Source organism: Mus musculus, chromosome 14 (assembly GCF_000001635.26).
Source record: "Mus musculus strain C57BL/6J chromosome 14, GRCm38.p6 C57BL/6J".
Classification (NCBI taxonomy): Eukaryota; Metazoa; Chordata; class Mammalia; order Rodentia; family Muridae; genus Mus; species Mus musculus.
Window position 1 is genome coordinate 55,952,931 of NC_000080.6, and position 18,136 is coordinate 55,971,066.

Below are 18,136 nucleotides of genomic sequence, written 5' to 3' on the forward strand. Positions count from 1 at the left end.
CTTTCTTACAGTATTTTACTGGATAAGAGTTAGAAGTCTCAGGGCAAGCTTAGGAAAGTATACTTAAAATCTTCATTACATCCAGGTATAGTAGACTACATTACATATTAGAAGAAAGTTGGTGAATTCTTCTGACAAATGGAGATTCTCTACAGATACTTAAAAGAACAGCCAAGTTACTCTCATATGCAAGAATTTACCAAGACCTAGGAAATGAGGGGTGGCTGTGGTATTGCATTATTCATGAGAAGGTCTGCTAGAGCAGAGCCCCCTGGTGCTAGCTTTCACAAGGCTCAAAGGAGTAGCATAAATTGTGACTAGGGTGTGAAATCCTTACCTGACATTACCTGACTCTAGGCAGGGCTGTTTTATCTTTACTGTAAACATTACCTGGTTCCTGTCAGTCCTTTGAAGTCATTCCTCTGTTTTGTGTCAGATTCTTCAATGTACTTTGCCTGCTGTGACACACTACTTCTTTGTTTTCTGTATTATATAAGACTGGTGTTTGCTTTGTGAAAAATTACATCCAGATACAGTAGTCCCTGTGTCTGTGTCCCTTTGTCAATTAGTGCCAACTCCATTCCCACCTGCTGGAACCCCTAATTCCCACGGATTGAGGGGGCCCAACTGAGCCTGGTCCATGGCACATTTTATTTACAAAAACTGGTGATGGGCTGATTCAGCCTGAAGGCCATTGTTTGTGTTGACCATCATGAGGGCACTTTATCTTTATTGAAATAAGTAGGACATGATAGAACGTGGCTGAGAGGTATGAAGGTGTGGGGAGAGTGTATTGAATACTCAGCATGTAGGGCATGACTAAGACCTCAATTAAGTCAGTGTTTCCCAACCTTCCTGATGCTTTGACTCTCATGTTGTAACCTCAGCCACATCATTTTTACATTTCTACCTCATAACTCTAATTTTGCTACTGTTATGAATCATATTGTAAAATATCTGATATGCAGGGTATCTAGTATTTGACATCCAAAGGGTTTTGAGAACCAGAGGTTGAGAACAGCTGCTGTAAATTCATGTTCTGATTTAATCATACTAACAGTCCCTTTGGTATATGTAGTAATACATGTTTAGGGAGAACTCAATGGACTTTTAGGATATCACAAAACAGGAAGATCATACATTTAATTAGTTACTTTCTATGACTTATTGTTTTCATTCCAGTGGGATGAACAGAAAACACAGTGGAATGTTTAAAGTACCCCCTCTGTGTTCCACAGGGGATCACAGGCTTGCTAGTTATACACGGAGAGTTCACTTGCTTGAGAACAATGTTGAATCTGTACAGATCAGTATTGAGACTTGGTGCTTTCATCCTTTCATGTGTTACTGGAAATTAAACACAGCTGGCAGGTACACAGGAACGTATCATTGATTATAAAGTTTATTCTTGCTTAATTAATGACCATTTGAAATTTTGTGCATTTTGGAGTAATTGACACAGTGTTTTATTTTTGGTCTGTTCTTTTTTAAGACCTCACCAACCCTGAGTATTGCTGTTTCCATTTTACAGATGAGGAAATTGAGCCTTGCTGAGATGTCATAGTCATTGAAATATCAGAATTTGGTCTCAAATTAGTGGCTACCTGATTCCACTCCAATAATTTTTTTTTTTTGTGCAAGCCTGCTTTACCTGGTTGCAAAGACAAAGTGAGAAGAAACAATCACAAAGATCCCAAGAGATCAGTTCACCTGTCCACAAGCTTATCAAGAACAACCTTAGAGCAGATCCTGTGTGTTGCTGTGTTGCAAAGCTTATACCACTTTCCTTCTCCAAGTCCAAATGAATGAGGAAAGAGAATGGGGGCAGGAGAAAAGCACTGTTCACATCTGCTTTGCCTTCTCTGTGGACTCTGTTGCATAGAGATCCTCATTGGAAGGAAGAATCAATGCATACAGAATCAATCTTCTGAAGAGATGAAGCCTTCATGGTTTGCATGAGGTCTCTTACTTAGGTCTGAGATGCTTCTCTTATGATCCTGTGATACTATCTGTCTGTTTGTCTGATAGTCTATCTGTTTCTCAGTTCTCAGCATCAGCCCTGGCCTCAGCAGACATCTTACCTCCAATCTATTAATGGTTTTCTCATATCTGGTAGGCTTTGGAGACCTACACTAGCTCAATCAGTCCTTTTCCCACGCCTCCATGAAGATCATTTAGCATACCATTGCTGCTGCGTGAAGTTCCCCAGTTTCTGAGCCAGTGTGACAGAGTCAGAGGCCCTGACCTCAGTGAATGTGCTGTGTGCTCCCTCCTGTGGTATCAAGTAGGGTGGGTACCTCCTCAATGGCGGATCCACTTGGAACATGTCCATTAGCTTGGGATTCCCTGTCTCCCACCCTCTTTCTCTTTCCTCACTCATTTGGATGTGGAGAAGCAAAGTGGTATAATTTTCATAACCTTGTGGATTAGACCACAGGGAGAGGTGATAAACCGAGGCTTCATCTTGAAGCTTGTGGAATGAAGTTCCTAGTCTGTGTAGAGACACCATGGAACCTCATCCCTCCTCCATTTGAGAGTCTCACTTTTCAGAAGAAAGTGAACCATGAATAGTATACCCAGGAAACCCCTCACTTCTGCCTTTTTAAAAAAATGCATCAACACCATCATCCAGAAAGATCTTTCTCTTAAAAACAAAAGTTCCTGAATTTTTGATCTTAGCCATTCTGACTGGTGTGAGGTGGAATTCTCAGGGTTGTTTTGATTTGCATCTCCCTGATAATTAAGGATGTTGAACATTTTTAGGTGCTTCTCAGCCATTCGGTATTCCTCAGGTGAGAATTCTTTGTTTAGCTCTGAGCCCCATTTTTTAATGGGGTTATTTGATTTTCTGGAGTCCACCTTCTTGAGTTCTTTATATATATTGGATATTAGTCCCCTATCTGATTTAGGATAGGTAAAGATCCTTTCCCAATCTGTTGGTGGCCTTTTTGTCTTATTGACGGTATCTTTTGCCTTGCAGAAGCTTTGCAGTTTCATGAGGTCCCATTTGTCGATTCTCGATCTTACAGTACAAGCCACTGCTGTTCTATTCAGGAATTTTTCCCCTGTACCCATATCTTTGAGGCTTTTCCCTACTTTCTCCTCTATAAGTTTCAGTGTCTCTGGTTTTATGTGGAGTTCCTTAATCCACTTAGATTTGACCTTAGTACAAGGAGATAGGAATGGATCAATTCGCATTCTTCTACATGATAACCGCCAGTTGTGCCAGCACCATTTGTTGAAAATGCTGTCTTTTTTCCACTGGATGGTTTTTGCTCCCTTGTCAAAGATCAAGTGACCATAGGTGTGTGGGTTCATTTCTGGGTCTTCAATTCTATTCCATTGGTCTACTTGTCTGTCGCTATACCAGTACCATGCAGTTTTTATCACAATTGCTCTGTAGTACAGCTTCCACCTCACACCAGTCAGAATGGCTAAGATCAAAAATTCAGGTGACAGCAGATGCTGGCGTGGATGTGGAGAAAGAGGAACACTCCTCCATTGTTGGTGGGATTGCAAGCTTGTACAACCACTCTGGAAATCAGTCTGGCAGTTCCTCAGAAAACTGGACATAGTACTACCGGAGGATCCCACAATACCTCTCCTGGGCATATATCCAGAAGATGTTCCAACCGGTAAGAAGGACACATGCTCTACTATGTTCATAGCAGCCTTATTTATAATAGCCAGAAGCTGGAAAGAACCCAGATGCCCCTCAACAGAGGAATGGATACAGAAAATGTGGTATATTTACACAATGGAGTACTACTCAGCTATTAAAAAGAACTAATTTATGAAATTCCTAGGCAAATGGATGGACCTGGAGGGCATCATCCTGAGTGAGGTAACCCAATCACAAAGGAACTCACACAATATGTACTCACTGATAAGTGTATATTAGCCCAGAAACTTAGAATACCCAAGATATAAGATACAATTTGCTAAACGCATGAAACTCAAGAAGAATGAAGACCAAAGTGTGGACACTTTGCCCCTTCTTAGAATTGGGAACAAAACACCCATGGAAGGAGTTGCAGAGACAAAATTTGGAGCTGAGAGAAAAGGATGGACCATCTAGAGCCTGCCATATCCGGGGATCCATCCCATAATCAGCCTCCAAATGCTGACACCATTGCATACACTAGCAAGATTTTGCTGAAAGGACCCAGATATAGCTGTCTCTTGTGAGACTATGCCGGGGCCTAGCAAACACAGAAGTGGATGCTCACAGTCTATTGGATAGATGACAGGGCCCCCAATGGAGGAGCTAGAGAAAGTACCCAAGGAGCTGAAGGGAACTGCAACCCTATAGGTGGAACAACAATATGAACTAAACAGTACCCCCCGGAGCTTGTGTCTCTAACTGCATATGTATCAAAAGATGACCTAGTCGGCCATCACTGGAAAGAGAGGCCCATTGGTAGTGCAAACTTTATATACCTCAGTACAGGGGGACACCAGGGCCAAGAAGTGGGAGTGGGTGGGGGAGTGTGTGGGGGAGGGTGTGGGGGAGCGTGTGGGGGACTTTTGGGATAGCATTGGAAATGTAAATGAAATAAATACCTAATTAAAAAAAATAAAAGCACAGATAATAAGATGCCTGGGAAAAAATGTAAATGAAGAAAATATCTAATAAAAATTGTTTAAATAAAACACACACACACACACACACACACACACACACACACACACACACACAGAGTTTAAGTCATTCTGCTTCAGACTCTCAGTATGTTCCTATACATGGTGATGATGCTTCCCTTTACTAGTGTTTGGTCTTCTTTCTTGAGGTTTATCCTGCTGGTATTGGAACTTCATCATGGCCTCGAAGGACAATAGATTCAAGAAAGGGCAGGTCCTATGGGGAATAAAAGAAAATCTATTTAAAAAAAAGTTCCATGGGTTACTGAGAAGGAAGCGTATTCTGTAGTGTTTGGTTAGACAGTTTTGTAGATGTCTATTAGTTCTATTTGATTTATAATATTAATTAACTCCAACATTTCTTTGTTTAGTTTTTATCTATATGACCTATCTATTGGCAAGGATAGGGCATTGAAGTTACTCACTATCATTGTGTGAGGGAGAATTGTGATTTTAGCCATAGTAGTTTCTTTCATTTAAGGTGTCCTTGTGTTTGGTGCATAAGTGTTTAGAACGGAGATGACCTCCTGGTGGATTTTTCCTTTAATGGACATGTAGTGATTTTCCCTATCTGTTCTGATCAGTTTTGATTTGAAAATAGCTCTTCTTCTTTGCTTCTTGGCTTCCTTTGCTTGGAATACCACTTTCTATTTTTTTACCCTAAGCAGAGCAGATGTCTGTCTATGGTGGTGATGTATGTTTCTTGGCTGTCGTCAAAGGATAGATCTTGTTTTCACATCTGTTCTGTTAGTCTATATCTTTTTATTGGGAAATTGAGACCATTACTATTGAAGAGTTATCTATGGGCAGTGTTTGTTGACTCCTATTATTCTGTTGTTATGTTGTATCCCCCACTCCAGATGCCTTTGACTTGCTGGTTTGGTATTATTTATTATTCCTTGAAGTGGAAGTTTCTGGTTTTGTAGGAGACTCAGCTGTGTCATGTGATCTTTTTCTGGAAGCTGCCTTCTGAGAGGATATTTTACTGAAGCAGACACATGAGAGGGTGTTTTGCTGAGAACAGACGTAGTGTTTTTTTCTGGAAGCTGTCTTGTGAAAAGGCAAGTGATGTTTTGCTGGGATTCACAGTTGAGAGGACACATGATGTGATGTTTGGAAAGGGTATAAGTACAACCCAACAGACAGTGAACGACGTTCTGGCATAGTTTTGCCATTCACTGTTCTTTTTTTGTTGTGACTTCAAAGAGAGAAACACACCAAAGAGCTTCTTGTGATATTCCGGTGGCTTCTTGCTGTTTCTGTGGACTTGTGTTGACTGAGCCACAGCTACTGATTCACAGACTGAACTATTGCTGTAGATTCATGCTCGGTGTAAGGCTACTGGACTGGATGGCTGACATCAAAGATTGAAGTCTCCCCAAAGATCCACATCTCCTCTGTCCTGTTTACCTTCCTTCCTCTCCAACGTTTGGCTGGTGGGCTATATGGGAGGTTGAAGCATTTAAGAATCCTTGTTAAAGTAGGGTTTTGAAAAATTTAAGCCTACAACTCCTTGTTTTCTTTTTTGAGTGTGGTTGACCCCTTCAGATTAAAGTTTTCCTTCTAGTGCCTTCTGTAAAGCTGGGTTGGTGGATAGAAATAGCTTAGATTTATTTTTATCATGATATGCTTTTCTTAGTTTTGTTGTGTGTAATAGTCTGCATTTGCATCTGTGATCTCTTAGAGCTTGTACAACATCTATCTAGGCCCTCTGGCTTTCAGAGTCTCCATTGGGAAGTTAATATTATTCTAATGGGTTGTTATCATCAAACATTCTTACATGTTCTTCAATTTTAGCATAGTTTTGTGGGTTATAAGAATCTGAATATTATTCTTATTCACAATAGCCAGTAATTGGAAACAACCTACATGTGGCTCAATCAAAAAATGGATAAAGAATATGTGGTACATATACACAATGGAATACTATTCAGCTACTGAAAACAAAGATGTCATGAGTTTTGCAGGCAAATGGATGAAACTTTAGAATATCATTCTGAGTGAGGTAACCCAGACCCAAAAGGACATGCATGTTATGTGCTCACTTATAAATGGATATTAGCCACAAAATACAGGATATTCATGCTGCAATCCACAAACTCAAAGAAGTTAAATGAGAAGGAAGGCACAAGAAAGGATGCTTGAATCTCACTTAGAATGGGGAATAAGATAGTCATAGGAGGCAGATGGAGGGAAAGAACTCGGTAGGAGAGGGGATAGTGAGAGGAATTGGGGAGTTTCAGGATCTCGTGTGAGGAGAGACAGGGAATATGTCCAGTTGGCCATCAAAATGCTTGGAAATCTGCAGCTGTTGGGGGTGGGGGCTATGGGGTTTGTGAGGTAGGGACACCTCAAGGATGTGCCAGAGACAGGGGGAGGCTCCCAAGAATCAATCGGGGTGACCTTATCTAAGACTCATAGCAATGGGGAGATAGAATCTGAAGAGACCACCTCTTGTAGCCAGACAAGAACCCCAGTGGAATAATAAAGAAAACAACCCAGCCACAAAACTTTCATGCCCAAATTTATCCTTCCTTCAAGAAGCCCAGGGATGAGGGATGGAGCAGAGACTGAGGGAATGGTGAAGCAATAACCAGCCCAACTAGAGACCTATCCCATAGGCAAGCACCAATCCATGACACTACTAACTGTTTTGCTTACAGTTAGGAGGCTAGCATGGCTGTCCTCTGAGACTCCACCCAGCAGCTGACTCAGACAGATGCAGAGACCCACAGCCAAACATTGGATGGCGCTTGGAGACTCTTACGGGAGAGTTGGGGGAATGATTGAGGGCCCCAAAGGGGATAGGAACTCCACAGGAAGACCAACAGAGTCGTCTAACCTGGACCCTTGGAGTTCTCAGAGAACAAACCACCAACCAAAGAGCACACATGGGCTGGACCTAGGCTTCTGCACATATTTAGCAGATGTAAAGTTCTGTCTTCATGTGGACCCAAACAACTGGAATGGGGGCTATCTCAAAAGCTGTTGTCTGTCTGTGGGATATATTCTTCTAGCTGGGCTGCCTCGTTTGGAGTCAGTGGGAGAGGTTGCACCTATCCCTGGAGATACTTGATGTGCAAAGGTGGGGGAATACCCAGAGAGGCTTCTACCTTCTCAGAGGAGAAGGAGAGGGGGGAGGGACTATGGGAGGGAATGATTAGGTGGGGGATTGTCAGGAGCCATCTAGAATAGGCTAAGGCTAGCAGGTGACTTTCCTGAGATGGTCTACTGTTTTTCCTTTTTTCTTCCTTTCCCTTCCCTTCCCTTCCCTTCCCTTCCCTTCCCTTCCCTTCCCTTCCCTTCCCTTCCCTTCCCTTCCCTTCCCTTCCCTTCCCTTCCCTTCCCTTCCCTTCCCTTCCCTTCCCTTCCCTTCCCTTCCCTTCCCTTCCCTTCCCTTCCCTTCCCTTCCCTTCCCTCCCCTCCCCTCCCCTCCCCTCCCCTCCCCTTCCCTTCCCTTTCCTCCCCTCCCTTTTTTCTCCTTCTCCTTCTTCTCCTTCTTCTCCTTCTTCTTCTCCTTCTTCTCCTTCTCCTCCTCCTCCTCTTCCTCCTCCTCCTTTTCTTCTTCTTCCATGGCCTGTGATGGATGAGTTCTGGGAATGAAGGCCCTAAGAGACCTTGTCTCAGGATTGAATCTTGCAGATGATATGCCTTTCCTGTCATTATTAAATTAATGTAATAATTCCTTAGCATTAGCCCACCCTATTGGATAGATTTCCTGCAGATCAACAAAGATGTACTCATTTGTAGCAATGCTATGTAGACAAATAGATGATTTCTTAATTCCTAATAAGTGGTTCTATAGACTTCTTAAGTTTATAATAATAATAATTGAACCTTTTTTAGAAAGGGATATAATTAAGTCTTTATGTGTTATGAGCTATTTGCACTAGGATAGGAAGCAGACATGAGATAGATTTACAATCTAGGAAAATATTTGTCTTAGTCAGGGTTTCTATTCCTGCACAAACATCATGATCAAGAAGCAGTTGGGGAGGAAAGGGTTTATTTAGCTTACACTCCCACATTGCTGTTCATCACTGAAGGAAGTCAGGACTGGAACTCAGGCAGGTCAGGAAGCAGGAGCTGATGCAGAGGCCATGGAGGGATGTTCTTTACTGGCTTGCTTCCCCTGGCCTGCTCTCTCTCTCTCTCTTTTTTTTTTTTAAAGATTTATTTATTTATTACATGTACACTGTAGCTGTCTTCCGACACTCCAGAAGAGGGAGTCAGATCTCATTACGGGTGGTTGTGAGCCACCATGTGGTTGCTGGGATTTGAACTCCAGACCTTCGGAAGAGCAGTCGGGTGCTCTTACCCGCTGAGCCATCTCACCAGCCCCTGGCCTGCTCTCTTATAGAACCAAGACTACCAGCCCAGAGATGGTCCCACCCACAAGGGGCCTTTCCCCCTTGATCACTAATTGAGAAAATGCCTTACAGTTGGGTCTCATTTCCTCAACTGAACCTCCTTTTTCTGTGATAACTCCAGCTGTGTCAAATTGACACAAAACTAGCCAGTACAATATTCATTTTTAGCTAGTTGCAAAACTATTATCTGATAAAAAGGTCATAAAAGGGAATGAACAATTTATTGTAGGTGCAAGGACAGAAGATAAAATATTGACTGGGCTTATCTATACAAAACTTCAATCAATACTAATGTGACACTAGGCAGATGAGTTGCCTTTTAACTTAGATATAAGAAATGTAGTTTAAAATTTTTAATGAACCTGTGGAGCTAGTGGCAGGTAATCAGTGTTTAATTAGATAACTACTCTTAATGGAAATTCACATAAACATCTCTGCTGTAACTCCTTATGCAATTTCTGATTTAAATTTATGTTTGAGGTTGTTGTGAACTTTTGAAAAAAGATACTTGGGGGGCTGGAGTGATGGCTCAGCAGCTAAGAGCACTGACTGTTTTTCCAAAGGACCCAGGTTCAAATCCCAGCACCTACATGCCGCATGACAGTTCACAACTATTTGCAACTCCTATTCCAGTGGATCTGAACCCTCACACAGAGATATGTGGAGGCAGAATACCAATGTAAATAAAACTATATATATATATATGAATGATACTTGGTATGCCATGTGATCATGTATTCTGCAAAAGTAGAGGAACTAAGAATGATAGAAAAAAGACAAAGCCGAAGTCAGAGAGAACAGAGAGCAGAGCAGAAGGAGCTGCAGAGAGAGCAGGCAGGCTTTTTCTTACCGTGGGACAGTTTTTCTCTTTCTTTTTTCTTTTTAGTATGTATTTATTTTATTTATATGAGTGCATACCAGACATACCAGAAGAGGGCATTAGATCCCATTAGAGATGATTGTGAGCCGCCATATGGTTAATGGGAATTGAACTCACAATCTTCAGACTAGCAATCAGTGCTCTTAACCACTGAGCCATCTCTCCAGCCCAGCCCAGTTTTTCTTAACAGCAGGGCTTCTTATTGACAAGGACAGGGTTTTTTTTTCTTACAGACTAGGGTTTCTTTCATTTAGCAATAAAAAGGTAGAAGCTTTCTCCTTTCTCTATGCAGTAAAGGTTGGAGCTTATTTTTCATCCAGAATGAGTGAGATTTTCTACACTGTTGCTTGGGTTTTGCTCCATCCACCATGTGTGTGTCTGTGTTTAAGTATGTAAGTTGATTAGAAAGATGGCTGGGCCTGACTAGAGTATGTATGTAATGAGTGTATGTGTGTATGAATGTATGAGTGTTTTTTTTGCATATTACTTGTGTAAAAATGCTTCATTCTGTGAGGACTTTCTCTAGCTGACAAGGAGTTAAATAAACTCCCAGCCTCAGGGCCTGGGGCCAGGGAGGACCTGCTGGGGTGGGGGTGGGGGGAGAACAAAGGGCCTCTTTTCTTAATCCCTGCTGTTTAACAATTGAGTGTTAATTGCTTGAGGTCTGCAGCTTCTGGTCTCACGATAACTTAGAGGCTAGACAAGTAAAAACCAACTTTTACTCTCCCAAGACCAAACCAAATTTTGTCCTCTGCTAACCTTTTTTTTTTTTTTTTTTTTTTTTTTCCATTTTTTATTAGGTATTTAACTCATTTACATTTCCAATGCTATACCAAAAGTCCCCCATATCCACCCACCCCCACTCCCCTGCCCACCCACTCCCCCTTTTTGGCCCTGGTATTCCCCTGTACTGGGGCATATAAAGTTTGCAAGTCCAATGGGTCTCTCTTTCCAGTGATGGCCGACTAGGCCATCTTTTGATATATATGCAGCTAGAGTCAAGAGCTCCGGGGTACTGGTTAGCTCATAATGTTGTTCCACCTATAGGGTTGCAGATCCCTTTAGCTGGGCTGGTGAGATGGCTCAGTGGGTAAGAGCACCCAATTGCTCTTCTGAAGGTCTGGAGTTCAAATCCCAGCAACCACATGGTGGCTCACAACCATCCGTAACAAGATCTGACTCCCTCTTCTGGTGTGTCTGAAGATAGCTACAGAGTACTCTGCTAACCTTTTATCCTTCAATCACCTCCCAGACAGAGCTTGGGCAGGTCCCCAGCAGAGGGCAGCAATCAGGATGTAAAGTGAGTTAAGGGAAAAAAAAAAAGATTCTGAGTTGGTAGTTGCCCAAAATTTGTGAGTTTAGTCTGTTCATAAAATCTCCGTGACTTGAATTTCATCTAAGCTCTTTTCCATTGGGGACATAGCTATAGAACTGGATATTTAGTAGGTTGGCAGACTGTATGGATTTTTCACATTGTTTGTGTTTTTCTGAGAGGAACTGGATATGTTAATTCAGACTGTTGGCTGTGTGTGTGTGTGATTTTCTCCAATAGGCTTGAATCCTAAGGTGGCCTTAGACTGGGTGTCTTGGTGTGTCTGAAGGGATGAAGCAGGAGCTGGGAATCTGGGTCTAGGGCAGTGTCCTACCACATCTTAGACTGGGCTAGGCCCACAGTAATTCTGTGGAGTGGTTGAGTCTGAGGTTAGAGGAGGGTTGTGAGATGGTATCACATTTGGGCTGGGATGAGGTCATGATGGTGTGGAAAACCCACCTGAGTAAAGGAACAACGTGATAGGAAACTGGAGGTGGAGTGGGCTTAGATTTCTGGGAGAAGATCACTGGTCTCAGGGTAGCATTGTGGTAAGGAACCAGAGGTCAGCCATGGCAGGTCAGGATCTTGCCTGGTTTGGAGAATTCATCAGAACTGGCAAAGCCACGTTGAATGTATCTTTTATTTTTAGATTTTTAAAAAAGATTTATTTATTTATTTTATGTATATGAGTACACTGTAGTTGTCTCCAGACACATCAGAAGAGGGCATCAGATCCCATTACAGATGGTTGTGAGCCACCATGTGGTTTCTGGGAATTGAACTCAGGACCTCTGGTAGAGCAGTCAGTGCTCTTAACTGCTGAGCCATCTCTCCAGCAAACATATCTTGATTAATCCCATTCCCACCAAATATTAACTGAACTATTAACCAATATCTGGTATTGTAACCCTGGCTAATAAGACACAGGGAAGGCAGTAGGCCTACATGGGAAGTACATATACTCCCCTGATGGTAAACTAAATTTACACAGCAGCAAACTTCCTTCCAAATACCCATGCTTTCCCCTCATAGAAGAAAAGGCTCCAGGCCTTACTCAGAGACGCCTCTCCTTCTGATGAATGCAGAGAAGCACAGGGGTCCAAGATGCACAGATAAGTGGTGGTTGTGGGACCCCTAAACAAGTCACTTAGCCCACCTCTTCTAAGGCCCAGGGAACATTAAGGTGAGAGCATGAGAAGTATGTGAGACCTGGAAGACAGGGGGGAAGGGCTGCAAATTCGATTCTCTAGAACTGGATATAGTTCACACCAACTGTAGTTTCTAGCACTGGGCCCACATAAGACTAGCCCAATCAACAACCAGTCAAGGAAGGGGGAGGGACTTACGGGGGTCTTACTCTTTATCTCTTGAAATATTGACTATTGATAGTTTCTGGGAGGGGAGGAGGAAGTCACTGTCTTTTTTGTTTTTTTGTTTTTGTTTTTTTGAGACAGGGTTTCTCTGTGTAGCCCTGGCTGTCCTGGAACTCACTCTGTAGACCAGGCTGGCCTCGAACTCAGAAATCCGCCTGCCTCTGCCTCCCGAGTGCTGGGATTAAAGGCGTGTGCCACCACCGCCCGGCGAAGTCACTGTCTTTAGCTGTGTATCCACTGCTGAAGCAACCAGGCTCCAATAGATATATGTAAACTCAGTCACACAGATGGTCATTGCTAATCTTAGTGGGTTACTAAACTAAGCACACAGACAAGAACACGAGAGCGATAGCTGTGAGGAGAGCCTAGGGTGTCCAGGGATGGTAGGGAGGTGAGAGGGGTTGAGAATGTTCACTATGCATGGAGTACATGGGAAAGATTGTTTTAAAAAGGTATCAGGCTGCCCCCATGACGAGGTACACAGGTGACTAAGACAGTAGCTATTGAGTGGATTGCTCATGACTCTAAGCTCACACCAGGGATCTGAGCCACGGTATACTATATGAGAGGTGCTGGCCTGGTCCCGCTGCAGAAGAAGTGAGTCTACATACTGGATTGAACATTCAACCTTTTGGTCCCTTTCTAAAGTATCTGATCTGCATACTGGGGCTGTCCTGTGTCATCTCCTGAGTCTCTTTGGGCAAGGTGAAGAGATGTGGCTTCAGTTCTGAGAAGAGATGACATCTTGGTAGAGAGGCCTTGCTGGAGCTGGACCAGGACCAGGGGGAGTCTCAGAGAACACTGGACTTCCCAGGATCATAGGCCTTCCTTAGAGGAATGAAGAGAGTGGGAGGTTAATGCTTTTGATCTTTCCCAGCCTTGGTAGTCTGTTAAATGTGAAGAATTAGAAAGAAAGAAGGCACCCTTGTCAGACAAAGGCAGGACATTCCCGTACTGACAGCACTGGCCTTTGTATGTGCTGTTATGATGGGGTCAGTACACAGGTATGGTGTAAAAGGTTAATGAGAGTATCTGAAGAGAGCAGCCAGGAGACAAAAGAGGGTGAAGAAGGGAGTGTACAAGTATGTTTTATGCTCCATATCCATGAAAGGAAGCAATGTCATGTTTTTCCTGCAGACATATTTCTTTATTAAGACTCAAATATCTATACCCCAAGATGCTAGAGTCTGGCCCAGACACAGCTTTGGTATTTGAGGATTGATGAAAGACTTTCATTGTTTTCTGAATCCAAGGTATAAAGCTGGAGATTCTAGTGAATACATGAGGAGGTGTTCAAGGACAGAAGTGATAACTGGCAATGCCTTGGGCCACGTTGTTGCACATAAGTGTCCCCAGAGAACCCATGTGAACAGAAAAAGGGAAAGTCTTAGTAAATACCCTCTTATCACCTCTTTCCAGACCCATTTTGTCCCTGTTCTTCTCTGTTCCCACTTAGGCCTGGGTTTCCAGAGGGAAAACACTAAGTGAGCACATTGACCTCCACCCAGGCATAGAGCTGAGGCCTTGGTTTATCACCTATCACCTTGGTCTAGTCCACAAGGTTATGAAGATTATACCACTTTGCTTCTCCAAGTCCCAATGAGTGAGGAAAGAGAAAGAGGGCAGGAGACAGGGAATCCCAAGCCTATGGAGGGGTCCCCAGTGGGTTCTCCACTGAGGAGGTACCCACCCTACTTGATACCACAGGAGGGAGCACACAGCACGTTCACTGAGGTCAGGGTCTCTGACTCTGTCACACTGGCTCAGAAGCTGGGGGCTTCCCATAGCAGCAATGGTATGCTAAATGAGCTTCAGGGAGCCGTGGGAAAATGACTGTTTGTGGTAGCATAGCTCCCTAACAGCCTACAGATATGAAAAAACCATTAATAGATTGGAGGTAAGATGTCTACTGAGGCCTGGGCTGATGCTGAGAACTGATAGTCAGTCAGTCAGTCAGACAGACAGAGAGACAGACAGTATTAGATAGTATTTCAGGATCATAACTGAAACATTGCAGACATACATAAGAGAAATTACCCAAACTGTGAAGGCTTCTTAAACACGATCATCATTGCCAAACACATTATGATTCTAAACAATCTCTCAACAATTAGACTAACATTTTTGAGCCTATCCTTATGTGAGCAGGGCACATCCCTGTGAGTCCCACTCCCATCTCTGCGTTCTGGGTGCACTGGGAAAGGACTGTGCCATCATCCACATGGCATTCCTTATGAATGTTAAGATACTCACCGAGTTCATCCTAGTCTCCTCCTCCCAATCCCCTGCCTGCTCTCCTCCTTCCTTCTCCAGCAGTTTCAGAGTCTCTAAGAAGAGACACTTTTTCTGTTATTATGGGTGAATAGTTTTCCTTTGAAAGGTAAGATCCCCAAGAGACTAGAGGTAAGGATCAGTGCTGTGTCCCAACAAACTAGGATCCTATGCCATGGGCTTGGAGCTGAAGGTCTCCATTCATCGCCCCTCATCCCCCATGTGGTGACTATTGACAAGATGATGGCTCTGTTTTTGTTTTGTTTTGTTTTGCTTTACAAGTGCACAGGCATCTATCATTGTCCAAAAGAAAACAGGAGTCAAGAAATAAAATTTTGGGTTGGACTTGTTATTATGGTTATAGATCAGGTGTTTTTTGTTTGTTTTTTTTTTTTAAGTTTGAAGATGTTTCTATTTTGGGTTTGAAATCTGTACATCGCTGTATTCCATGAAACCATGAGGTAGGATTGTATTATTCTAAACATCCACACTCAAGTTGGATGCTACTTAGGGAGCCATTCTGTGTGATCATTTTTTCCCCTCAGCCCACTTCCCTTCTAATATATGGAGAAGATTTTCCCTTTTCCCCAGAGATGGATCAGCCAGATGCAACAACCTGACTCAGGAAGAAAAATCTGGATATATGAAATATCACTGACCATGAATAGTTCTCTAAAGTCAATGTTCTTAAATGTATTTCCTACTCTGAGGCAAGAGTGTGTCTTCCCAAGGTGTCTGCAGTAGGTGCTACCTCCTGCACTCTAATCCCAATGACCACGGTACCATCAGTGTGACATGACTGGGTTTCCTGCAATAGACATGACTGCCCCTGATGGCGTACGCTGATGTGGTTCCCAGATTCTTAGCTGCCAGGCATGCGTCATTTGTAGCAACAATAAAACTACACCAAGAGCATCTACAACTAGATTCACCACACACACGTAAGTTTACAATAATCCACTGTAGTTCTCCAAGATGTGAATAGATATCCTGAAAGGAGATATAGCCGAGATCACCTCGTCTGCATCATTCAATAACACGTAACCACACTGTCCTCTGATAGCTCCATATATAGCATTGCCCTGGTTTCCTTTTTGGTAAGGAGAGGCTGTTGTGAAGTTTTCCACTAGTTTCTATCTCAATGCCCCCTCCTGACTCAGCCAACCACTATGGGGATGATACCAGTTGGTGACTATGCCTCTCCTACATCTGTCTTCAGGAATTGGAAAAAGGGATTGTTTGTTTGGAACCCAGTGTGTGTACCACCTTCAAAGCCTGTCCTAAAACTGAGGCTTCACAGAAGGATTTGAGGTCTTTACAAAGTATTATCAGGTCAGATACAATGCCCAGTAATAAAAAATATTGATTTACTTTTCTGTAATTCATATCACTGTGGTTTTATAGACCCTTGTAGTTCCAAGGAAGCAAAGGGAGGAAACACAGAAGGGTAGAGTTGGTGCCAGAACTTTCCTCAATGGTACTCAGTCTCCATCATGCGAAGAGATCTGAGTTGTCAGGTCCAAGAATGGAAACTAGTTGCGCCTCTATATGACAGTCAATGCCTCTTTTGTCAGACCTAGATTCTTTCTGTAAAGCTCTATGACTCTAGAACTTTGTTTCCAACTGTATGATTCATTGAGATGCATAGTTTTTAGTCTGCACAAATGCTTTTTTGAGTGGCTACATTAATCTAGCTGCATGATATCTTTTTACTTGTAATTTCTTCACAATAATTTATTTTCATCTTTCAGGAAGGAAGTAAAACTTTTCATTATTATGTAGACCAAAGATAAAGTCTAAAGCCCAGAATTTTCTTTGCCTATGTTCTTGAGTACTTAGACACAGTGAAGAACCACTGTACACTCTTATGATCTGTGGTTATAAATACCTGGTCACACAAAGTCTTATCTTGCATTGCAGACACCTATGGATGACATCATTTAAGTGGCAGGTTTGCTCTACAGGACCTAGAAATAATCTCACCCCTACAACTATGACTTTTTATCACTTACAACAGGATCTGCAAAGCCTTTAAATTACATCTAGATTGGTGAACAAAAACAATCCCCTGTTCTTCCTTACATTGAGGATCTCTGTTCTATAAGGTCCAGCCAGGAGGGAAAGCATGTATGAGCAGTTCAACACATGGGGTCAGTTCTAAGGTCATGCTCCATGAGCTTGTGGACAGGTGAGCTGACTCTACTGGGCCTTCGTGTTTGCTTTCTCTTGCTTTGTCTTGGCAATCAAGAAAAGCAGCCTTCCACAGAGAAAGGCTATTAGAGGGGGATCTTGTAGTTACTCTTTCGAGACCAAATTCTGATATTTCAGTGGCTGTGACACTCTGGAAAGGCTTGGTTTCCTCAACTGTAAAATAGAAACGGCAATAGCCAGGGATGGTGGGGTCTTAAGAAAGTAAAGACCAGAAAAGTGATAATATGTCAGTTATTCTAAAATGCACAGAATTCCAAATTGTTATTATTTAAGCAGGAATAATTTTTTAAACCAATGGTGCATTTCTGTGTAACTGTGAGCCATGCTTAATTTCTAGTGACACATGAAAAGATGAAAGCTCCAAGTCTCAATACTGATCTGTACACATTTGATATTGTTCTCAGGCAAGGAGACTCTCCACATATAACTAGCAATCCTGAGATCCTCTGTGGAACACAGAGGGGGTACTTTAAACATTCCATTGTGTTTTCTGTTCATCCCACTGGAATGAAAAGAGTAAGTTATAGAAACCAACTTAAATGTATGATCTTCCTGTTTTGTAATATCCTGAAAGTCCATTGAGTTCTCCCTGAATGTGTATTGCAACATCTATCAAAGGGGCTGTTAATATGACTAAATCAGAACATGCATTCACAGCAGCTGTTCTCAACCTGTGGGTCATGACCCCTCTAGGGGTCAAATATCAGACATTCTGCATATCACATATTTTACATCTTAATTCACAACAGTAACAGAATTATAGATATGAAATAGCAATGAAATAATTTTATGGCTGGGGTCACCACAATGTGGGAACTGAATTAAAGGCTCATATCATTAAAGTTGAACACCACTGATTTAATTAAGGTGTTGGTTATGCCTCATATGCTGTGTATTCAATACGCTTCAAATCTTTCTTCTCTCACAGCCACATTCTATCATCTCTGATTTATTTGAATAAAGATGAGATGCCCTTACACTAGTTAACACAAACAAGAACCTTCAGGCTAAAGCAGCCCACCACCAGTTTTTGTAAATAAAATGTCCTTCCTCTCACCCATATGTTCACAAACCACAG

General features: G+C 42.4%; 1 protein-coding gene across 1 annotated transcript in view; it reads left to right on the forward strand.

The window, feature by feature from the left end:
- The window catches only part of Cma2 (chymase 2, mast cell), a 38,806-nt gene that overhangs the window by 1,951 nt on the left and 18,719 nt on the right, over positions 1 to 18,136 (forward strand). The gene's annotated exons all lie outside the window — the stretch shown is intronic.